This window comes from Carassius gibelio, chromosome B3 (genome assembly GCF_023724105.1).
Source record: "Carassius gibelio isolate Cgi1373 ecotype wild population from Czech Republic chromosome B3, carGib1.2-hapl.c, whole genome shotgun sequence".
Taxonomy (NCBI): domain Eukaryota; kingdom Metazoa; phylum Chordata; class Actinopteri; order Cypriniformes; family Cyprinidae; genus Carassius; species Carassius gibelio.
The window spans coordinates 39,050,817-39,074,091 of NC_068398.1; the positions used below are offsets into that span (position 1 = coordinate 39,050,817).

Consider the following 23,275-nt stretch of genomic DNA (forward strand, 5'->3'; position numbering starts at 1 on the left):
ACTTTGTGTTTCTAGGACTTTATGTGGCCTTCTGAAAGTAGATGCAATCATTGTTAAGATTTATTTACAAAAGAACAGTACAACCCAGATTTTCAAATCTGTACAACACATTTAATGGATGACAGTTTTGTGAACCTAGGAGAGTAGCCTATAAGGCTGGCTGTGCATAAAGGGAATTTATTAAAAAAGGTAAATTTTGACTTTGCTATGACAATCTTTGCAACAATTGTATTGTAAAATGAGCTACACAAATTGAATCTGGGGCTTATTCTGAATCAGATACTTTAAGTGTTTTCTTAATAGTTTAAGTGTTTGCTATTGACTGTTCAAATGCAGAGTTTTGTGCAGCGTAGAGTAACGCGTTGTATATTTGCGTTTGTGTGTGAGGGTAACATCACAGCAGAGTAAACAGACTGTCAGAAATCATAGCACGTAAGCTGTCTTAAAACTGTGGTAGGGAACTTTTGATGCTCTAGCGGTTACTAAACAGAACTGCTTGCGTCTTGCGGAAGAACATCGTAGCCGGAACTACTTCTCTCTGTTTATGTCTATGAAGAATCACAAAGGTACTGGGTTACTCCGGCGCGGTACCCCCGAAGCAATCTAAAATAGTCAGAATATAAACACCTATTATAGGTGCACCCTAGTGATTCAGGACAAGCTAAAAACACAGTTTGGAAAATGGATTCATGGTGTACTCGCTTATTATATACATTTTTCTACATTTTGAACACAAACAAAGTTACGGACCGCAGTTCTGATTGGTTGTTTTTTACCGGGAGCGGTCTGTAACTGCAAATGGCAATAGGACCACTGGGAGGAGCCAGAGGAGCATGATTTTTTTCACAGATTATCTGTCTCATATTCTACTGTCAGGACATAATGACAGGTTTAACAAATGTGTAAAAAATATATATTTACAAAAGTTACCTATTGCAGCTTTAAAAGTGCATGATGGATTACATGGTTAAAACAATTTTTTGTGCTTTTGTCCTCGTTTGTTTCCAGTAAAGTATGTCACCTTTTGTCTAATCATTTAGAGCAATATTAATGTTAACGTAAAGCGCACAGTGTCATTCTGTGCACATAAGTAAAGAAAAAGTGTTTGTGTCTCCTTGAAAAACATCAATGGAATATAATACATTTAATAAATAAATGTATGTCTACAAAATAATGTGATGTTTGCTTTAAACATGCTATATAAGCTCTTGTACAAAGAACAAATCACAGAATATGGATTTTAAATGATTGTTATTTCTTCAGGTATTTCCCTTTAAATTAATCAAGTGCAGCTTCCCGTTCTCGACGGACATGCCGGCATATTTCTGGTGATAAAAGATACGTCGTATAGATGTCATTTAGAGGTAGGGAAGACGTTTCATTTAACAGCTCAAACAGACGATCTACAGACGATCAAAATACGACTATAAAAAAGGAATCTGATGTCTATCAGATTATGCGCTCTTTAGCAGACGTCTCCGCGACGTACGTGTGCTATTTGGGTTACATTTTCGCGCTGTTGTGAAGAGGAACGTCACGTGATGACACCACCATGGACGACGTAGTACGTCGGAGTTCCATTCATACTACCCATAGACATCATATAAGTAGACGCCCTATTGGCCGCCGGGCGATGAGATTTGGGGCCACCATCTTGAACCGGTCGTAGTCCTGGTTTCGTTGCGTAGCAGCAGTTAAGATGCCAGAGCACTGTGCAGCATTTTCCTGTTCTAATCGGCGGACCATCGCAAGTACGGCTCGGGATTACTTTTCACAAGTAAGATTTAACATTACTATTGTACTATTGGTTGTAGTTTGTCCTTAAATCCAGAGAATTGAGAAGGAGCAAGGATCTTTTATAGTACTGTACTGAAATCGTAGCTAGCTAACATAGTTAGACTATGTATCTCAACTCAAGCTTTGTATTTCAAACATGAAAATAACAGGGACCCTAAATGTATTCTAAATATACAATATCAAAATCCTCTCAAATTTGTAAATGGGGATTTTTGGAATGGGTCAAATGCAGATAGAACCTTCTAATTCTAAAAAAAACACTTTTCACTTAGAATTATAAGGTTCTATCTGCCAAAACATTATTTGAACATTAAATATAAACTTAATGTTGTAACAATGTCTCAAAATGTGTTAGATTGTATCCTGTCTATGACATTTATTTAATGTTTTTAGCACTTCCATGTATTTAGGAGATTTCAAATTAAGCAAGGTAGGTCTAAATTTGGTGGGTAAATAAACACATTATTTCAGAAATTGTTACTTTAATCTTTCTTTTGTTCAGACAGAAAGAAGCTACAGTAATATATCGGAGCAGGACTTTATTCCATCTAAAGTGGGCCAGGTAAAATGGCTTTCTCTCTAGACATCAGTATGGCTGAAATAACATGCTAATGTTTATTGTTGTAATAAGACCCAATCAATTAAATTGTTGACTATTTGACCTTTAAGGCTTATTATTGACATTTTAAGACTTTAAAAACTGCAACAAAAAAGAGAGAAAAAAACAGACATGCTTCAGCAAATTAATTCATAAAGTTTAATAATCATGAGAGATAGCTTGAGTAGCTATCACAGTCTACAATCATTCTTAAATCGTTTTAATACTGAGGTAACTGCTTCACATAACGATCATAACTTACTGTAAACGCAATATTTTGAGTAGGATAGGTTCGTTAGTTTTTCTGTATTTATTTATTTATTTTTCATCTTAGTGCTTGCCTCTTAATATCAGGAACTATAAAGCTAGCGCTGCTGGCTAGTGTGGTGTCTAACTATGAAAACAATCTTCTCAGCAAGACCTAAAAAAATAAAAATAAATAAAGGGTGAACTTGCCTGGAATTCGGGCTGCGGTCCTATACAATCCCTGTTCTGTAAAGTGTATTTGAGTACTGTTTAAAGCGCTATATAAATATGTATTATTTTTATTATTATTATAAGGTGCTGAGAGCTGCAGAGAGGGTGATCTGCCAAGCTTCAGCAATACAAGCTCCTCAGGTGTCAACAGTCACACACATTGTGCTGGAGGAGATTGGGACAGAGGATGTTTTCCTTCCTGGGGAGCACATTGAGGAGACCCAGTTTGGCATTGACAAGCATCAGTCTGATATGTTGTCATTGTGTCTGTGTTTCTAAAGATTAGGCTCCACCATGTTGACAAACTCTCCTCTCTTGAACTACACAAAAGGAGCACGAGAAAGAAGCTCTGCAAAACAGTCCTATTTCAGGGGTTTTAGTGTGTGTGTGTGAGTGTATGAGAGGGAGAGAGAGAAAAGAGTGTGTGTGTGTGTGTGTGTGTGTGTGTGTGTGTGTGTGTGTGTGTGTGTGTGTGTGTGTGTGTGTGTGTGTGAGAGAGAGAGATCGAGAGAGAGAAGTTTGTGTGTGTGTGTGTGTGTGTGTGAGAGAGAGAGAGAGAGAGAGAACCAGAGACAGTATGTCACAAATTACCCAGCCGGCACATGACCGACCTTCAGCGTTGAAATATGGTTGAAATAAGGTCAGTTGTGGTTTCAACGTTGAAACAACGTTGATTCAACGTTTAAAGATGAACTGTTGAAAAACTTCCAGCACATGACCAACTTTCAACATTGAAATATGGTTGAAATAAGGTCAGTTGTTTTAATGAAACAAGTTTAAAAATGTTTAATGCTAAATGGTAGAAAAAGGTTAACAAGCTTTTAAATTATTTATATTAAATTATTTAAATTAATTATTATTTTAATAGCATTTAAAAATATTTTAGTCATGATACCTATTCTAAAATCTAAAGGTATATGTTAAATATTATCATCATTAACAACAATAAAACTATACATTTCGCTGCTTTATCACACTGAAACAACTCCCATTGGTTGGTTTTATTTTATTACTTCTATCATGATTGGTTAATCTGGCTGTCATTCAGGAAACTGGACAATGAATCGGTTCGCGCCTTTCTACATTTAAAAATATGACCGTTATTGTCGTCTTTCTGTGAGTGAGGCGGCTAACTGTGAGCTGCTGCTCGTTATAACTGACTGCTCGGTCGGTCCAGAATTATTTCATATTTGCCTGTACATTTTTTATTTATTTTGAGCGAATTTGAGTCGTGACATGTCAATGGAGAACAAAAACTGTGAACACAAGAAGGGTCAGTTGTTCTGCGAGGTCCTGAAAACATCCTGTCAAAATGAGGTAAGAAAATCGCTAACTTTATCTTTATTATCTTTTGAAAATAGTAAAGTATTACCCGAGTTTACAAATGGGTAGTTTAAAGGACATGTAACCTGCAGATAAATAAATAGCCGTGTGTCTATTTTTGCATTGCTTTATCACAGCTGATCAAGTTAGATGCTCACCTAATGTGTTGCTGGTAAGTTATGTGTTAATGTCTGTCTTTTAGAGATTTTCCCATATTTTCCTGATATGAATCCCATGCATTAGGTGTGTTATATATGTTTGTATTCTTATAATAGTTTCAAAGTGTTTTCTGCAACCTATAATTGCAAATATTGGTATTTAAATAATATAATTTTAATGAATTAATGAAAATGAAAAAAAAAAAAAAGGATTGTTTAAAGCCATGGTTCTCAAAGTGTCAGGCCCCCTCTAGTTGTTATGCAGGTGAATCACTAAATTAAACTAATTAATGTTAATATATTTTAACTTAATCTTTGAGTAAGTTTTTTTTTTGTTGTTGCACATTTAAGTATGTTACAGTTAAAGTATAGTACAGTTTTGTAACTTGTTACATAATTACATTTAAAATTACATTTTAATTTAAACTTTTTTTTTTCATTTACCTGTGTATGTAAGCACAGTTGTAGTGTTAATGTTCAAACATGGTAAAGTGTCTGACAATTAATATTCTTATTAGAAATAAAACTGCCTCATATTTTAACTGTAGACCTGTAGCTGAATAGTTTGGCCTACTACGCTGCTGAAATGTAATGTTGGTCATTATGGTGCAACTTAATATTTAATAACAAATATTTTCTGAAGTGGTACTTGGTATAAAAAGTTTGAGAACCAGTGGTTTAAAGAAATTGTATAATATGAAATCCTGCTTTTTAAGAACTTTTCAGTAAACCATTTCTTCTTTCCCCTTGTAGAGTCATCGAGGATCCAGTTTGTTCTTGAAACATTGGTAAGAAAATGTTCTTCTGCTACATTGCACTGTCACTTCTGCTAGAGATGCTTTGACCTTTTGTGATAGGTTTTGATTGTACTTAGTTTAATAAAAATGTACTGAATTTGATTTGACTTGTTTTACTACACTGTAATGTTAGTGTTCTGATTAAAACAGTGTAACTGGGGGCTCTGAAAACACTGCTTGTGAATAATTTGTTAATATTGTTGTACATTTTCATCTGAATACATTAAATAAGTGTTTAATGAATAGTGTTGTCCACTTTGTTTCCAACCTCACTGTTACTGAACTGTAAAGTGAAAATATTGTGTGATTTATTTTGCATTCAGTTTTCAGTTAAATATATTTCACAATATCAAAGTTATTGTGAAACATTGTGAACGTACCTAAACTCACTGGTTAAATCTTATGTGCCCTCCAGAAGTTTGCACTCTGCAAGTGAACGACGCCTTGTGGTGCCATCCCAAAGAAGTTCACAATCACTCTCAAGGACCTTTTCCTGGACTGTGTCCAGCTGGTGGAGTGACCTCCCAATCTCAATCCGAACTGCTGAGTCTTTACTCATTTTCAAGAAACATCATAAGACTCATCTTTTTCACCAGAACTTAACCAACTAATGCTAGCACTTTTCCTTCTTTTCTTGTCTTTTATATATATATAAAAAAAAAACCTGGCTATGCATTCTGTACTAGACTAACTGAGACTTGTCATAGCACTTGTATCCTGTTGTTGTTCGCTTGTACACCTGACTGCTTCTGTTCTTCTCATTTGTAAGTCGCTTTGGATAAAATCGTCTGTTAAATGATTAAATGTAAATGTTTATACAGGACGGTACAGAAAGTGCACAAGTGGGAGAGAGTGGAGGGGACGGCGTCAGAATGGACCTAGCGCTGGGACACTTTCAAGGATCACCCGAAGCACAACCACACTGTATGCACGAGGCTGCTGGTTCTAACATTTTAGAGTGCCCTGCGGTAGAAATCTCATTCTGCATTCCCCACGGTAAAGAAGACACAGTCCGGGGGGGTTCCCATTAGAAATCAACTGGTTGAAGGTTCCCTGCTCGTACTGTGCAACACAATTTTACGGCACAAATGTGCACAACTTGAAATGAGACACATTACTAAAACATGTTTTTGACAGAAACTGTAGTTTTCCACCAAAATAAAAGATCCACTGGTTTCAGTCATAAAGGTACAAGGGTTTGTCTTGTAAGTGCTGAAAAAAAATATGCATTTTTGTGCCAAATTATTTTACAAAAACCTTTAAATATTATTGTATTTGGATTGTTCTACTACATGCATGTTTTTAGCATTACCTCCATGCATCCTCTGCATAATAAAGTGTGGGATTATTTTCATCTGTTTTATACAGTATGTTTCCAAAATTTAACTGCTTGACAATTTTGAGCATGTGGTAGTTTATTGAAGTTGTTTGTAAAGCCATTGCTGCCAGTCATTAGATTTTTAGTCTTGCATGTACATTGTTGATCTAAATGCCAACTAGGATCTAGGTGTATTTACACACGGTGCAAGGTACGACGGGGAAACAACGTCGTGTTATCAACGCTGATTAACTTTTCAAAATCAACACCTCATTCAGCTTTCATCCCAGGGCTGCAGCACGACCCTAATTCACCCATAATGCAGGTAAGACGGTGAAACAGCGTCGCGATTTTAACGGTGAATCCATGTCGTCATTTCAACGTTGATCCAATTTGCAAAATCGAAAGGTTATTCAACGTTGATTCAACGTCGGGATTTCAACCGTACATCAACGTCACGATTTCAATGGTGAATCAACGTCGTGATTTCAACGTTGATCCAATTTGCAAAATCGAAAGGTTTTTCAACGTTGATTCAACCATGGTACCTGACGTTGTTTCAACGTTGAATCAACGTTGAAATGCCGGCTGGGTATAATCAATAGTTTCTTCAACTTATTAAAATATCTTTTACGGCAACTATCTGTTTCTGCGTCTTTATCATATTTATAGTGTGTTATTTATAAATATCCTACCTCACATATTTAGATTTTGGGCGTATGGTGACTTATCAGAATATAATATGTAACTGTATGCCTATTATTAAAATACGCTGAATGTGTCCTGTATCATAGCTGCATGAATTACCTTTGCAGCAAAAAAAAAAAAAACCCCAGCGTCAAAATCAGTTAGGTATTCAGTGAAATATGATTAATTTAATGCGCTAACAGCTCATTGCACCTGGCAAACAAGTTACACTGAGTGGAGCTGGCGACCGGTCCAAGATGGCGGCTCCACGGCTCGTTCGATGGGGCGTCTGTCTATGATACTACCCACATTCATACTATATAGAACGTACTGTTCTAACGGTCGAGTCAAAGAGTATAGAAGTAAGAGGCGAAACTCAATAAAACGTTCCATAGCAACAAACGCACCCATGCGCAGAGCTGCAGCTCCTCCATCTTGGAATGAACGCAACACAGCTGTCATAGAATTGAATGATACCGGTCCCATTTCAAAAGCGGTTGAGGGAATTAAATAGTAGTTTATTGTTTTTAATATCTCTATAGCAGACATCCCATGTCTCTAAAATGTGAAACACAACTTGTTCAGATTTTTTGCTTTAATTTTCTTGCAGTTACAGAGTAAAGTATATTTTGTAATATATATATATATATATATATATATATATATATATATATTAGGGGTGTAACGATACGCGTATTCGTATTGAACCGTTCGGTACGACGCTTTCGGTTCGGTACGCGGTACGCATTATGTATACCGAACGGTTCGTTGGAGTAATTAATTATATTTGGAAAAAAAAAAAAAGAGAGAGAGATAGAAATATAATGATATGCGTTCAACAAGGTAGCCCAATAACCCAAACAACGTAACAGGCAACGCCCCTGACACTCCCGAAGAAGAAAAAAACACCATCTTATATGTTTATGTTAGGCTACTCAGCAGGCGCTCGCTCACTAAGTACGCGCTGAAGGCTCGTTGCAAAATAGCCAATGCGTTTAACAGACTAGAAATTAGAAGATCCTCCAATAACCAACAGGTCTGGTGTTTGGGTGCACTTTGGATTCCCTTTAAGCTATAATGGTGATGGCAAGAGAGCGCTCGGGCAGAAGCGCTCGGGCTCGCTCATGAGGCGTCTGTCTTTGCTAAGCAACAATGACGTGCTCTCTCCATGAGACGCGGAAATTTCAGCGAAGGATAAATAGATTTCCTGCTCTAAAAATCGCTTGCAGTAGCTCTGCTACTAAATTTATTTCAAAATTGCAATCCATATACAACTATGATCAGCTGTTCCTTCATCTTGGCTGAGCTCTCAACCTTGTTACGGGAAAGGATGAAGCTGATTGGTTGGTTCTTGTCACATGACCCGCGGTGCGCTTGCGGCATTCTGAAAAGTTGAGATGTTTTTACATTTTGCTGTATATCTAAAACGTATCGAACCGAACCGAACCGAACCGTGACATCAGTGTATCGTATCGAACCGAACCGTGAATTTTGTGAACCGTTACACCCCTAATATATATATATATATATATAGAATATATATTTTTTAATTTGTACATTTTACTAAACTTAAACTTATATAACTTTTTTTCTGTTTCACTTTCATTATTTATTTCACTTCAACATTAACCTAGCAAATGTCTTCTTTAAAACAAGACCAACCATACAGTAAGTCTATATTCCAAAGCATTCTTGAATTACAACCATTTAAATGACCGCTTTATTAATTCATTGTTATCACTAAATTAACCCTTTAACTGTCACCCTTTTTTCGCATAAACATGATAATCACTATCCAAACTTAAAGACCATTTCGAGTCTTGACCCAATTTTGACCAAATACATAACGTTAGCAAACTGTTACTGCGGTCATGGGATAGCTTACATTAACGTTACAGCACCTGTACTATGCTGCCTGCAGTTGCAATCAGCTTCCAGAAGAGATCAGATGTGTTAAAACACTATAGTCACATTTAAATCTAGACTCAAAACTCATCTGTTTAGCGGTGCATGTATTGAATGAGCACTGTGCAATGTCCGAATTGATTGCACTATATTTTCACTGTTTATTTTATTTTATTTTTTTAATTTTCTAACTGTTTTTAAATGTTTTAATCATTTTAAAAGTTTTAAAATTGCTTGTTTTATTTTTGTTATTATTTTTCTTCATGATTATTTTACTTTATTTTATGTAAAGCACTTTGAATTACCATTGTGTACGAAATGTGCTATATAAATAAACTTGCCTTGCCTTGCCTTACAGACATAATTGTTAATGCAGCAGTTCTGCCCGTTCTGCCAACTGTAAAGCCGTTGGTTCAGTCCAAAATGGAGGCAGCGCGATAGCAGCGCCATCTAGCGATTGTTGTCAAAACTGCAATGGAGTTTCGCCTCTTGTTACTTCTATACTCTTTGGTCGAGTAGAACATTCAAATTCAAATGTACCCAGTATGCAGTATGCGATTTCAGACGCAGTGCAGGTCTTTCTTCCTCTCGTCGCTTCGCTCCAGTCCAGCGGGAGGCGCTAAACTCACACGTTTGTTTCACAAACACAATAAAACCTCAGAGGAAGAAGTTCAGTTTCACCGCGCTCTCTGTTGTTGTTATGTCGGTGTGCTGCCTTAATACAAACGGTTAGACAAGTTTCTAAGAGAAAAAAATACAGATTTTGAATCAGTTCATTAAATACCTGTAATATTCTCGTCCTCACAGTCGTGACTGAGTTTTGAAGAGAGCAAGAATATCTGGAGGAGTTTATCATCTGAACTGAGATCTGCTGCTGTGAAGATGGAGTTTGTGAAAGAGGAGAGAGAAGAGAACACGAGTGAACCAGAAACCAGCACAATAAAACACGAGGAAACAGAAATAAAACACGAGGAACCAGAAACCTGCAGAATAAAACACGAGGAAACAGAAATAAAACACGAGGAACCAGAATCTTTGCTAATTAAACTCGAGGAACCAGAAACCTGGAGAATAAAACACGAGGAAACAGAAATAAAACATGAGGAACCAGAAACCTGGAGAATAAAACACGAGGAACCAGAAATAAAACACGAGGAACCAGAAACCAGCACAATAAAACACGAGGAAACAGAAATAGAACAAGAGGAACAAGGAGGTTGGTGTTTATTCTTCATTCATTTTTAATGAATGTTTGTGGTACAATTAGGTTTACAAAGCTTTTTTTTCTGGGTATTTTTGAGCCCTGGAGAATTTTTTTGTAGACATTTGTGTGTGTGTGTGTGTGTGTGTGTGTATATATATATATATATATATATATATATATATATATATATATATATATATATATATATATATATATATATAATTAGTATTTTTTATTTTTTTTTAGTTATTAAGCATATTAATAACTTAAGTCTGATAACACTGTAATCGGCACAATCTGTGCAACAATAATATGCTGTGCAGAATGGATGTAGAATACATGTTTGTGTTTTTGAAAAAAAACAAAGCTTATTTATGGTTAGTGAAAAATGTATTTTAAGTCACTGAAATAAGGCCATGATACACATACAGACAGTGTTGGGGAGTAACTAGTTACATGTAACGGCGTTACGTAATTTAATTACAAAATAAATGTAACAGTAATCAGTTACAGTTACTAAGAAAAAATTAGTAATTAAATTACAGTTACTTATGAAAATTTTAATGATTACAAAGAGGATTACATTTGAATATTTACACACATTCACATACAGCTTATTTCTTTCCCAAATTGCACTAAGACATATGGTCCATGATCTCCGTGACGCGGAGAACACATTCGTAGAATTCAATCATAAAAATGGAATTCAGCCTATAAAGTGTACGAAATGTGCCACATTTTGGATGAATAAATCAAAAGTAGGTCAGTACACTTGAATAAAAATGCGATATGGACAGGTCTCTGTGAATATTAAGCCGCAAAAAGAATGAATATGAATCCTGCACGTTATGCGTGTCTGTGGAAATCAGGCGCTGACTGGACATCGGTAGAACCGGGACTGTTCCCGGTGGTCTGGCAGACGATTTGGCGCTCTAATATACTAAAGCGATTATTTCCGAATCCGCCATTCGATAATTAAATCTCGAATAAATCATGAATCGGTTAGTCGTGACTGGCAATGGTCGGGCTCGCGCGCTCTCTGCGCCTCCGCCGAACAGTTTGGATCAGACTCCGAGTAATCAATGCGAGAGAGACCGGAGTGAACTGTGGAAGCGCACAGCTGGAGCAGAGAAGCGAATTCTGTTCAGGGTTTCAGGTGCAGGTCAGTTTCATCTGTAAATATGCTAATGTACTGTAGTATTGTCTTTGTTAACTTAGTCAAGCAGCAGCAGCACATTGCTCACACTCACTCAAAATACTGTATAAACGACGTCATTATTATCTATTGTAATGTTACAGTAGTAATTTAGCAGACAAATCATCATATTTTATCATAGGTTTAGGGGGAGCTAGTGCATACAAAAACACAACCCTTAAGAAAATTAATGTAGCTTATGGTATGGTAGTCCTACTAACCGTGGTTTAACCATGGAATTTGTAGTAAAAATAAATACAAGTGGTAAATCATTTGCAAAAAAAAAAAAAAAAAAAATTGCACTTACAAAACATGGTAAAAGTCAAATAAAAATCTTCAGTATTAAAGTCATGAGAGAGATGGATGGATAATGGAAGTGAAGTGAAGTTCAGGAGAGAACTCTTAATTACGTTGCAGGTCCCCCAACCTAAGGATTCAAATCTTTTTCATGTCAGGTCCATAAAAAATTGGGTTGTCCATGTTTCAGAATTGATGGTGGGCGTAAGAGAGTGAGATTTCCCAGCCTATTTTTTTTCCCAGTCCGCCCCTCATGAAAATTAATCTCTAGAACTGCTCTGAGTCACTTCATGAGCATTTTTTACTTATTTTGAGAAACTATCATCATATCACATACAAAGAGACAGCAGTGTTTCAAAAAGATATTAATGTTTCAGGAGTTTAGTACACAAAATAGGACACATGCCGTAGAGAGATAACCGTATTTGAGTTGATGCTTTTATTTTTTTTTATTAACTATTTTTCCCCAAACCATTGTTAGATGCAGTTAGATGCCTGTAGTTATGCAAAGATTTGGTTTCAAAAACAGTACCTATAAACTATTTCTTTTGATTTTAAATCTGCATCGAACTTCAGATCAATCTCATTAAAGTAAAAGGCAGTACTAAAGTCTGATTGTGTGGTGGATGTGTTCAAATGTGATCATCTTAATTCAAGTGATGAAGGATGGTGAAAGTCTGACAGTATTCAGCACTACTTTAAGGTTAAACCTGCATGGTGTAAATGGTTGAAGATGATTAACAGTTGCAAATAAACATTCATAAGAAATTTATAAAAGTAATCGAAAAGTACTCAAAAGTAATTAGTTACATTACTTTTTTAAAGTAATTAAAAAAGTTACACTACTATTACATTTTAAATAGGGTAACTTGTAATCTGTAACCTATTACATTTCCAAAGTAACCTTCCCAACACTGCATACAGAACATTTGTTCACAAAACATAACAATATTCTGATCTCATGATAAATGTTACTTTGAACAATGTGTATCACCAGACAGTTGAACAGTATTTTTTCTACTATCAAATGTGCACCAGCTACTGTTTGGTTACCCACATTCTTCAAAATATATTTTTTCTTTTGTGTTCACCGCAAGAAAGATATTAAAGGGTTAGTTCATCCAAAAATGAAAATTAGGCCATGTTTTATTAACTCTCAAGAACTCTTTAGGTGTATATGACTTGTTTATTCCAGATTAATCCAATCTGATTTAAATAAATAATTATCCTAGCTCTTCTAAACGTTAGAATTGGAGTAGTGTTTTTGTTCAATAGTCCAAAAGTAGTCAAATAAAGCATGCGCATCTGTAATAAAAAGTGCCTCACATGGCTCCGAGGGATGAATAAAGGCTTCCTGTAGGGATTCGGTGTGTTTTTGTAAGAAAAGCATCCATGTTTTAAAACATGGAAGCGTGGATGAGAGACACCAAAACAAATCGCTGGTCACTAGTAGAAGCACTAGCGGTCCCACTTTATATTAGGTGGCCTTAACTACTATGTACTTACATAAAAAATAAGTACAATATACTTATTGTGTTCATATTGTATTGTAAAACACTTTTGCTGCTATTGAGGTGGGATAGGGGTAAGGTTAAGTAGAGGGTTGGAGGTATGGGTAAGTTTAAGGGTGGGTTAAGGTGTAAAGTAAGGGTCAACAGTGTAATTATAAATGTAATTACAGAAATTAAATACAGATGTAATTACATGTAGGTTTTTTTAAAATATAAGTACAATGTAAAAACATGTATGTACACAATAAGTACATTGTACTAAATTATTAATTAAAATGTAAGTACATAGTAGTAAAGGCCACTTAATATAAAGAGGGTCTGCATTAGCCTAATTAGGAGGATTTCAGTCTAAGCCAAGAAGAGACTGGTTTTCCTTTGCTAAAGTAAGGAAACTTTGTTCTTGTAAACAATATTTGTGAGACTCTCATATCTCAGAGGCCTACGTCTTAAGTTAACCTCCAGAACGGCTTGCACATATGACAGTAGAGCCGCGTTTCCACCACAGGAACTTTACCCAGGAACTAGAGACTTTGGGCTGTACTTGTACTCGGTGTGTTTCCACCGCAGGAACCAGGAACTAAATAAAGTTCTGGTAAAAAAAAAAAATTGCCCCTCAGAAAGTCGCTGCTGGCGAGGTAGTACTTTTTCAAAGTTCTAGAGAAAACTGAAGATGAACACTGAGCCGAGCCGGATAACGAACAAAAGATTGACTCATTCACGATTGAAGAACCGGTTGCATCGGTTTTCGGATCACCAGTAGTTCTTTCGGACAGTTCGATTCAATAAACCGGTTGAAGAAAACGGTTCACTGGTTCTTTTTACGCTCGACGTAATGGCGTCATTTGTGATGAATGCCCTTGATTCAAGCCTTCGGTTAACCCGCGCTCATAACACTAGCACAGAATCGGTTCAGAATCAATCACCAAAAGAATCAGTTCGGTTTAGACGCTCTGTGTGTCGGTTTGCTTCACGCTGAATCACACATGCGCAGTATCAGCAGCTCCTCGATTCTTCTTATCTGGCTCGGCTCGGTGTTCATCTTCAGTTCTCTCTTCACAGCAGTTCAGTCAGTGTACTGTTTGAGTGCATGCATTACTCCGGGATATTGGTTTGTTTGAACTCAGATGGAGTGTCAGCCACATAAAAAAAGTAAACTGCTTAAGTCATCTGTGGATTAATGCGTATTAGAGATGCGAACCGTTTGAAAGGATTCAGTTCGATTTGGTGAACTGAATGATTCGTTCGCGAACCGGATATCCAGCTGCTTTGTTTTGAACTCTCTCTCACAACAGACACGGAAGAGAAGACAATGCTGAATAAAGTCATCGTTTTTGCTATTTTTGGACCAAAATGTATTTTTGATGCTTCAAAAAATTCTAACTCACCCTCTGATGTCACATGGACTGCTTTGATTAATGTTTTTCTTACCTTTCTGGACATGGACAGTATACCGTACACACAGCTTAATTGGAGGGACTGAGAGCTCTCGGACTAAATCTAAAATATCTTAAACTGTGTCCCGGAGATAAACAGAGGTCTTACGGGTTTGAAACAACATGAGGGTAAGTTATTAATTACATAATTTTGCTATCTGGGTGAACTAACCCTTTAAGCCGCAAAAGTTGTTTGAATTTTGAATCCTGCATGTTCTGTGCACTACATAGGGTTTGTTTACTACATAGATTGAAGCACGTGACGCTTGCATTATTTTCAGCATCTGAGCTTCAGAGTTCTCTCTCCATCAAACGATCTGAACTTTTCGATTCATGTCAATGTACGCACAGCGCACCTGTATTTGACGCTCTAACCTCTTTGTGAAGGCGCACGACTCACCGTCGCTTTTCACACATGCAAAGAGAGAGAGGGAGCGAGAGTCTTACCACGCTGAATTAACATGCTACATGTAAACTATATTCTTTGTTGTCTTCTCTTGTCAAAATAATGGACTTCATTTAGAATTATTATTCATATTTTAAGAAACAAAAAGAAGATATGCCGTTTTTTCCAGTAGTGGGCAGAGCTAATGCGCAAATGGCAATTTCATTGGCTGGCATTTAACGGCCTCGGGAGCGGTCTTGGGCACCGCATCGGACTTGGCCTCGGGCACTGCCTCGGCCTCTGGAACCGCCTCGGGCACTGCCTCGACATCCGGCACCGCCTCGGCCTCCGGAACCGCATCGGTCACCGCCTCAGCCTCCAGAACCGCATCGAGCACCACATCAGGAACGACCTCGGGCACCGCCTCGGGAACAGCATCGGGCACCGCCTCGGGAACAGCATCGGGCACCGCCTCGGGAGCAGCATCAAGCACTGCCACAGCCTCTCAAACAGGATCGAGCACCTCCTCGGGAACAGCCTCGGCCTCGGGAACAGCATCGGCCTCGGGAACAGCATCGGGCACCGCCCCGACCTCCAGAACAGCGTCGGGTTTCGCTTCGACCTCTGGAACAGCATCGGGCCTCGCCTCGGCCTCCGGAACAGCATCGGTCACCGCCTCGGCCTCCAAAACCATATCGGCCACGACCTCGGACACCGCCTTGGTATCGGACACCACCTCGACCTCCAGAACCGCATTGGGCACGGCCTCAGCATCGGGCCCCACTTCGACCTCCAGAACAGCATCGGGCACTGCCTCGCCCTCTGGAACAGCATTGGGCACCGCCTCGGGAATGGAAACGGTCCGCTCAGGAACGTTCTCCAGGCCTTGAGGGACGGTCGACACCTGTCTCCTCGTCCTCCGCCCTCTATGATGGCGAGTCGGTGGCACCTGTACTGGCAACTAAGTCGTTGAATCAGCCATCTTGTGCTGTGGCTCTGGGCTGGCGGCCATCTTGTGCTGTGGCTCTAAACTGGTGGCCATCTTGGTCTGTGGCTCTAAGCTGGCGGCCATCGTGTGCTGTGGCGCTGGGCTGGTGGCCATCTTGTTCTGTGGCTCTGGGCTGGCGGCCATCTTGTGCTGTGGCGCTGGCTCAGCGGCCATCTTGAGCTGTGGCGCTGGGTTAACGGCCATCTTGTGCTGAAGCGCTGGCTCAGCAGCCATGACGTGAACCGTCTTGGGAACTTCTAGTATTCTCGATAGCATCTCGAAGTAGTCGAGAAGGGTATCAGCGGCCCTCTTGGGCGTTGGTGTTGAGCTGCCAGCCATCTTGCCCTGTGGGGTGAGGCTGTCTTCCATCTGGCCTCGTGGTGCGGGGTTGGTGGTTACGCACCACAGCGGCGCTGGGTCGGTGGCCATCTTGCTTCCTCTCGCCCACCTCCTCCTCGACGACCTCCCCTGGTTCCGCGGAAAACCACCAGGCGAGTTCCTTCTAAACCGCCTCTGTCCCGCTCTGTGACTGGGGATGAGGCATGGGCAGACATACCTGCTGGTTCTCTTGGTGACAGAGTCCTTCTGTCACGTGAGGCGTTTCAGGAACGAGAAGAAAGAACCATGTGCAGGTATGTATCTTTATTTATAGGGCAAATCCAAAAGAATAAACAGTCCAGGCCGGGTCAAAACCATGAGATCCAAACACAAAAACACACGGGAAAACAGACCCAGGAAAGTACATCCAAACGACATTCAACAAGGACTCCGTAACACAGACTAAGACAGACTGGGTATTTATACACAGAAGGATAATAGGGAAACAGGAGACAGGTGGGGAAACAATCAATTACACAACAAGGAGGAAGGTGACCAAATAAGGGAAAGTGAGACCTCTAGTGGACACACAGTGATACACAGACCAGACACACTGTGACACTAACCCGTGTTTTTCCAACCTTAAACCCATGAAACTGCACTGGAACGGCAATCAAATTCGTCACTTCCCACCTGTGAACTCGTGTCTCATACTAGATCGATGCACTCCGAGTTCCGAGGTCACACAGCACGCGAAACAACGATGACAGCCCATACGAATAATACTGCCTACGGATGCAGTGTTTATGCAAGTAGTACACATCGAAAAAACGATTTTAGGTCAATGCAACATTGCAATAAAATAAATAATCTAGTTCCAATTACTTGCGCTCAAAAAGTTTGGCGTAACTTGCCTGAAACAATACAAAGTCGTTAGTAGTGGTATGAAATAGTGATTACGAGCTCAAAAACCTGCCTGGAACGCAGCATCAGAACAATGTTATAGCGACTGACTGGGATGAGGAAGAGGTGGCGAGAGCAAACATGTATGATGGCCCGCAGCTGTGTAATTTCGATCGAGCCAGTCGTGAGAGGGCAAATGAGGAATTGCCAAGAACTGATGTCCGTCAAAGCCTATTCATGGTCAGAGGAGAGCGAGTGGAGAGTTGGTGAAGTGTCCTGGTGAGTTGCTATATCATTTAGCATTGCAGCAATGAGCACTGGAGCTAGTTTACGAGCAGCAGTGCGCAACAACACACACACACATATATTTTATTTTTTTATTTTTATTACTGTCATTGAATAGCACCGAGTGAAAAATCAATGTTTTCTTTATATCTAGTGGCAGTGATCATGACGTTAGTTCAGAGAAGTACCGGTAACCTTTGTCATAGTGTCGTAGAACTGGTAAATTTTGTCTTTGTCAAATAGAAATAAAAGGCATCATGCTAGCTATATGGACGTTTCTAAGCGTTTATCTCGTCCTCCGTTGAAAATGTTGTTGCAAACGTAGCCGTGTGTCTGTCGCTGTGTTTGACAGGAGTGTGGGTGCCGTCCCATGTAAACTGCGTTAGAAAGCTTGTGCTGTAGGGAAGTGAGTGCGTTTGGGTCGCTGTTGGTCGCTATCTCACTATCTATCTGTCTGTCTATCTATCTATAAACTGTATCTAGTCTATCTATCTATCTATCTATATATATGTATTTATCTATTTATCTATAATCTGCGTTCTGCGCTATCTGAATACTCTCGTCTCTCTAGTCACTCTCAATGCTCTCAAGGCGGCTTTGGTAAATTCTCTCCCCAACGTGACGTGATGCAATGCATTGTGGGGGAAAGGAGACCGCTGTAAGATAGTACCTATTTTTTCGTATTATATTCCATTTTGTGATACCCAACAACATAAAATCGATGGATAACAGTTTAAATGTTTTATTTAAATTTATTACCAACAAGCAAATTGCACATATTCGTTAAAAATTTAACCTTGCAACACGGCCTTTAAGTTGTAAGTTTGAAGGAGTATTTTCCGGTTTGTCACAAGTTTCGGAACGTTTTTTTCGAGTATGGCTCTGTGTGACGTTAGATGGAGCGGAATTTCCTTATAAGGGTCCTAAGGGCACTTCTCCCAGAAGAGCGCGCGCTCCCGTATAGCAGAGCAGAGACGAGAAATTCACTGACCAGAGCGAGAGCGAAATGTCACAAAAGAAGTGTGTTTTTGGTTGGGAGGGCAAGACAACCCTGCACAGATTACCAAAAAAAACAAAAAAAACATCAAGGGACCAGTGGACGGAGTTTATTTTTAAAGAGCATCGATGGAGTTGTGCAAGTGTTTATGTTTGTTCCCTGCATTTTCGAAGATGCTTGTTTTACAAACAAGGCCCAGTTTGGGATTTGCATATCGTTTATTTCTTAAGGATAATGCAGTCCCAACGGAAAAGGGTCACGATCGTGTGTTGGAACCGCAGGCGGTGAGTAAAACTGCTTCAAATATCTCTGTGTTGTTAACTTTGTTATCGGTGCATAAGCACATCAAGTAAACCTTGTACACCTTTAAAGAAAAAAAAAGACGACATAAAGTGGAACTTAGTCATTTTCCAAAACCGCTAAGTGTAACGGAGGCCAGCGAGTAGTGCTGTGCAGGCAAACCTTCCCGATCTCAAGAGACGCACTAGCAACAGACGCTAGTGGCTGTAGCCATTTAGCCTCCTTGTTAGAGGAGACCCGGGTTCGAGCCCCGCTCGGAGCGAGTGCAAGGAGCGTCAGAAAGGACCCGGGAGAGAGGGGTTACATAAGCAAATATATACAGTTTCAATACATACCACATAGAGACGCTGTTGTAGTCGTTTCTGCTGCTGTTCTCGTTCAGTTTCAGCCTCAGGATCTGATTCTGGATCATGAATAAACGGCTGAATCTGACTGTTAGCCTTGTTTTGTTTTGGATGATGTTTTTTTTTTCCTCACGCTAATGTCACAACTTCCAAACGCTCTCAACGCAAAAGCCTACTGGCGCTCGTGATTCTTTAGCTTCGCCCACACGTCACGCCTCCAGCGGTTCGTGTTTTTACCAAAAAAATCGGCACAGACTATTTTTCTCTTATAAATATAATAAAACTAAAGACTTTTTGGAGATATGAAGGATGCAGTACTACTCTATAGGTACTCAAGATTAACAGGAGATTGAGTGAAAATGAGCATTTCACCCCCCCCTTTAAAAAAAAAAACATATTCCAGTTTAATTAGCTTCCCCAAATGCACAATGTAAATTGTGAATTGCATACTCTGAATAAGTAAGAATGCACTTTCTGTACCTGTTTTGCACTACTTGAGTTATATATACATATTCGTTTAATAATAACCAGTAAATGATCATTTAGTCTAGTTTTCTTAATTATTTAAATGCAAACAAAAATGTCGTACAAATACAGATATATATTACCCAGGCATAGTGTGTGTGTATGTATGTGTATAAGTGTGAAACAAAAGTTTAGACACACCTTTATTTTCATGACTATGGGAATTGTAGATTCACACTGAAGGCATCAAAACTATGAATTAACACATGTGGAATTATATATGGAATTATATACATAACAAAAAAGTGTGAAACAACTGAAAATATGTCATATTCTAGGGCTTTTCAAAGTAGCCACCCTTTGCTTTGATTACTGCTTTGCACACTCTTGGCATTCTCTTGATGAGCTTCAAGAGGTAGTCAACTGAAATGGTCTTCCGACAGTCTTGAAGGAGTTCCCCGAGAGATGCTTAGCACTTGTTGGCCCTTTTGCCTTGTGTCTGCGGTCCAGCTCACCCCTAAACCATCTCGATTGGGTTCAGGTCCGGTGACTGTGGAGGCCAGGTCATCTGGCGCAGCACCCAATCACTCTCCTTCTTGGTCAAATAGCCCTTGATGCCTTCAGTGTGACTCTACAATTTTCATAGTCATGAAAATAAAGAAAACTCCTTGAATGAGAAGGTGTGTCCAAACTTTTGGTCTGTACTGTATATATTTTTATGTGTATATATATATATATATATATATATATATATATATATATATATATATATATATATATATATATAGACTCGGTAAACATTTTAAAGCATCATTTTTCTTTTCGGTCAGTTTGACCCCAGGGTCTTTAAGCTGTATAAAACAAGAAATAGGGCTACTAGGGCTGTGATGGTGGCAGATTTTTACCACTTTATCACCATCACAGCCCTAGACAAGACTGTTCAGCTTTTAACAATATAGGAAAAATATATAATTTTAACTTTTTTATTTTAGAGTTCATTGAAGAAAAAGAGGAAAATGAAGAATCCAGTGAAGTTGAGGAGAAAAATAATGTCAAAACTGGTGGGAAAAATTTGAGTTGCTCTCAAACCAAACAGAAAGATTTAAAGAAAAAAAGAGTTAAGGTATCATTCACCTGCACTCAAGGTGGAAAGAGTTTCACATGTAAATCAAATCTTAAGGATCAAATGAACATCCACACTGGAGAGAAACCTTACAAGTGTTCACACTGTGACAAGAGATTCTATAATTTAACAAGTCTGAAAACACATGAGAGGATCCACACTGGAGAGAAACCTTACAAGTGTTCAAACTGTGACAAGAGATTCAGTCAATCATCAAGTCTGAAAACACATGAGAGATTTCACACTGGAGAGAAACCTTACAAGTGTTCAAACTGTGACAAGAGATTCAGTGATTTATCATCTCTGAAAACACATGAGAGGATTCACAGTGGAGATAAACCTTACAAGTGTTCACACTGTGACAAGAGATTCAGTTGTTCAGGAAATCTGAAAACACACGAGAGGATTCACACTGGAGAGAAACCTTACATGTGTTCACACTGTGACAAGAGATTTAGTCAGTTAGTAGGTCTGAAAAAACATGAGAGGATTCACACTGGAGAGAAACCTTACAAGTGTTCACACTGTGACAGGAAATTCAGTTGTTCAGGAAATCTGAAAACACATGAGAGGATCCACACTGGAGAGAAACCTTACAAGTGTTCACACTGTGACAAGAGATTCAGTCAAAGAAGATGTCTGAAAACACACGAGAGGATCCACACTGGAGAGAAACCTTACAAGTGTTAACACTGTGACGAGAGATCCGGTGGTTTATCAAATCTGAAAACACATGAGAGGATCCACACTGGAGAGAAATCTTATAAGTGTTCGCACTGTGACAGGAAATTCGGGGATTCATCGAGTCTGGAAAAACATGAGAGGATTCACCCTGGAGAGAAAGCACATCACCGCAATGTATGTGGGAAGCGTTTCATTAAGTCATCTGTTATACACAAAAACCAACCACAGTAAGGCCCCATACACGCAGAGACACATTTAGCTGTATATGTAAATATTTTGTATGGTATATGCGTTTCGTCCAGACGGATCCGGTATTCGGGGGGGTGAAAACCCTATTTAAAAAAAAAAAAAAAAAAAAAAACAAGTCCCAGAGTGGATAAATCTGAAAATGACACCTTTGTGTTTTTCTGTACTGCCAATCCATATGTTTTGTAAAACAATGTAATCACCCCACGTCTTGACCATATTCAGACACCGCTACGTCATTTAACACCAACAACAATGGAGGACTACATGTTTGTGCTCATGCTGCAGAAGCTACTGAGCCTGTAAGCTTGACTAAACGTACTAGTAGAGCAGCACGATATTGGAAAACAACTCACATCTCGATAATTTTTCAGATTATTAGCAACACCATGCTCTGTTGGGTTGAGATCTGGTGACTGTGGGGGCCATTTTAGTACAGTGAACTCATTGTCATGTTCAAGAAACCAATTTGAAATGATTCGAACTTTGTGACATGGAGCATTATCCTGCTGGAAGTAGCCATCAGAGGATGGGTACATGGTGGTCATAAAGGGATGGACATGGTCAGAAATGATGCTCAGGTAGGCCTTGGCATGTAAACGATGCCCATTTGGCATTAAGGGACCTAAAGTGTGCCAAAATATCCCCCACACCATTACACCACCACCACCAGCCTGCACAGTGGAAACAAGGCATGGTGGATCCATGTTCTCATTCTGTTTACGCCAAATTCTGACTCTACCATCTGAATGTCTCAACAGAAATCGACACTCATCAGACCAGGCAACATTTTTCCAGCCTTCAACTGTCCAATTTTGGTGAGCTTGTGCAAATTGTAGCCTCTTTTTCCTATTTGCAGTGGAGATGAGTGGTACCCGGTGGGGTCTTCTGCTGTTGTAGCTCATCCGCCTCAAGATTCTGTGTGTTGTGGCTTCACAAATGTTTTGCTGCATACCTTGTTTGTAACAAGTGGTTATTAAGGTCAAAGTTGCTCTTCTATCAGCTTGAATCAGTCGGCCCATTCTCCTCTGACCTCTAGCATCAACAAGGCATTTTTGCCCATAGGACTGCGCATACTGGATGTTTTTCCCTTTTCACACCATTCTTTGTAAACCCTAGGAATGGTTGTGCGTGAAAATTCCAGTAACTGAGCAGATTGTGAAATACTCAGACCGGCCCGTCTGGCACCAACAGCCATGCCACGCTCAAAATTGCTTAAATCATCTTTCTTTCCCATTCTGACATTCAGTTTGGAGTTCAGGAGATTCTCTTGACCAGGACCACACCCTTAAATGCATTGAAGCAACTGCCATGTGATTGTGGATTACAGACTTGCTCCCACTAGATCCGATGCAACAGAGAGTGGCTCTGGACAAGACTTCTGTGTGTGTGTGTGTGTGTGTGTGTGTGTGTGTGTGTGTGTGTGTGTGTGTGTGTGCAGGATACCGGAAAATAAAATGATTCATGGGACTCCGCAAAGTAGAAATATCTAAACATAAAATATCTAAAACAATTAAATTATTCATTTGTTGCTCAA

At 39.2% G+C, this 23,275-nt stretch overlaps 1 pseudogene; it reads left to right on the forward strand.

Annotated features, from left to right (window-relative positions):
• LOC127953451 (zinc finger protein 271-like) overlaps positions 1–23,275 on the forward strand; it is a 320,721-nt pseudogene that overhangs the window by 278,189 nt on the left and 19,257 nt on the right.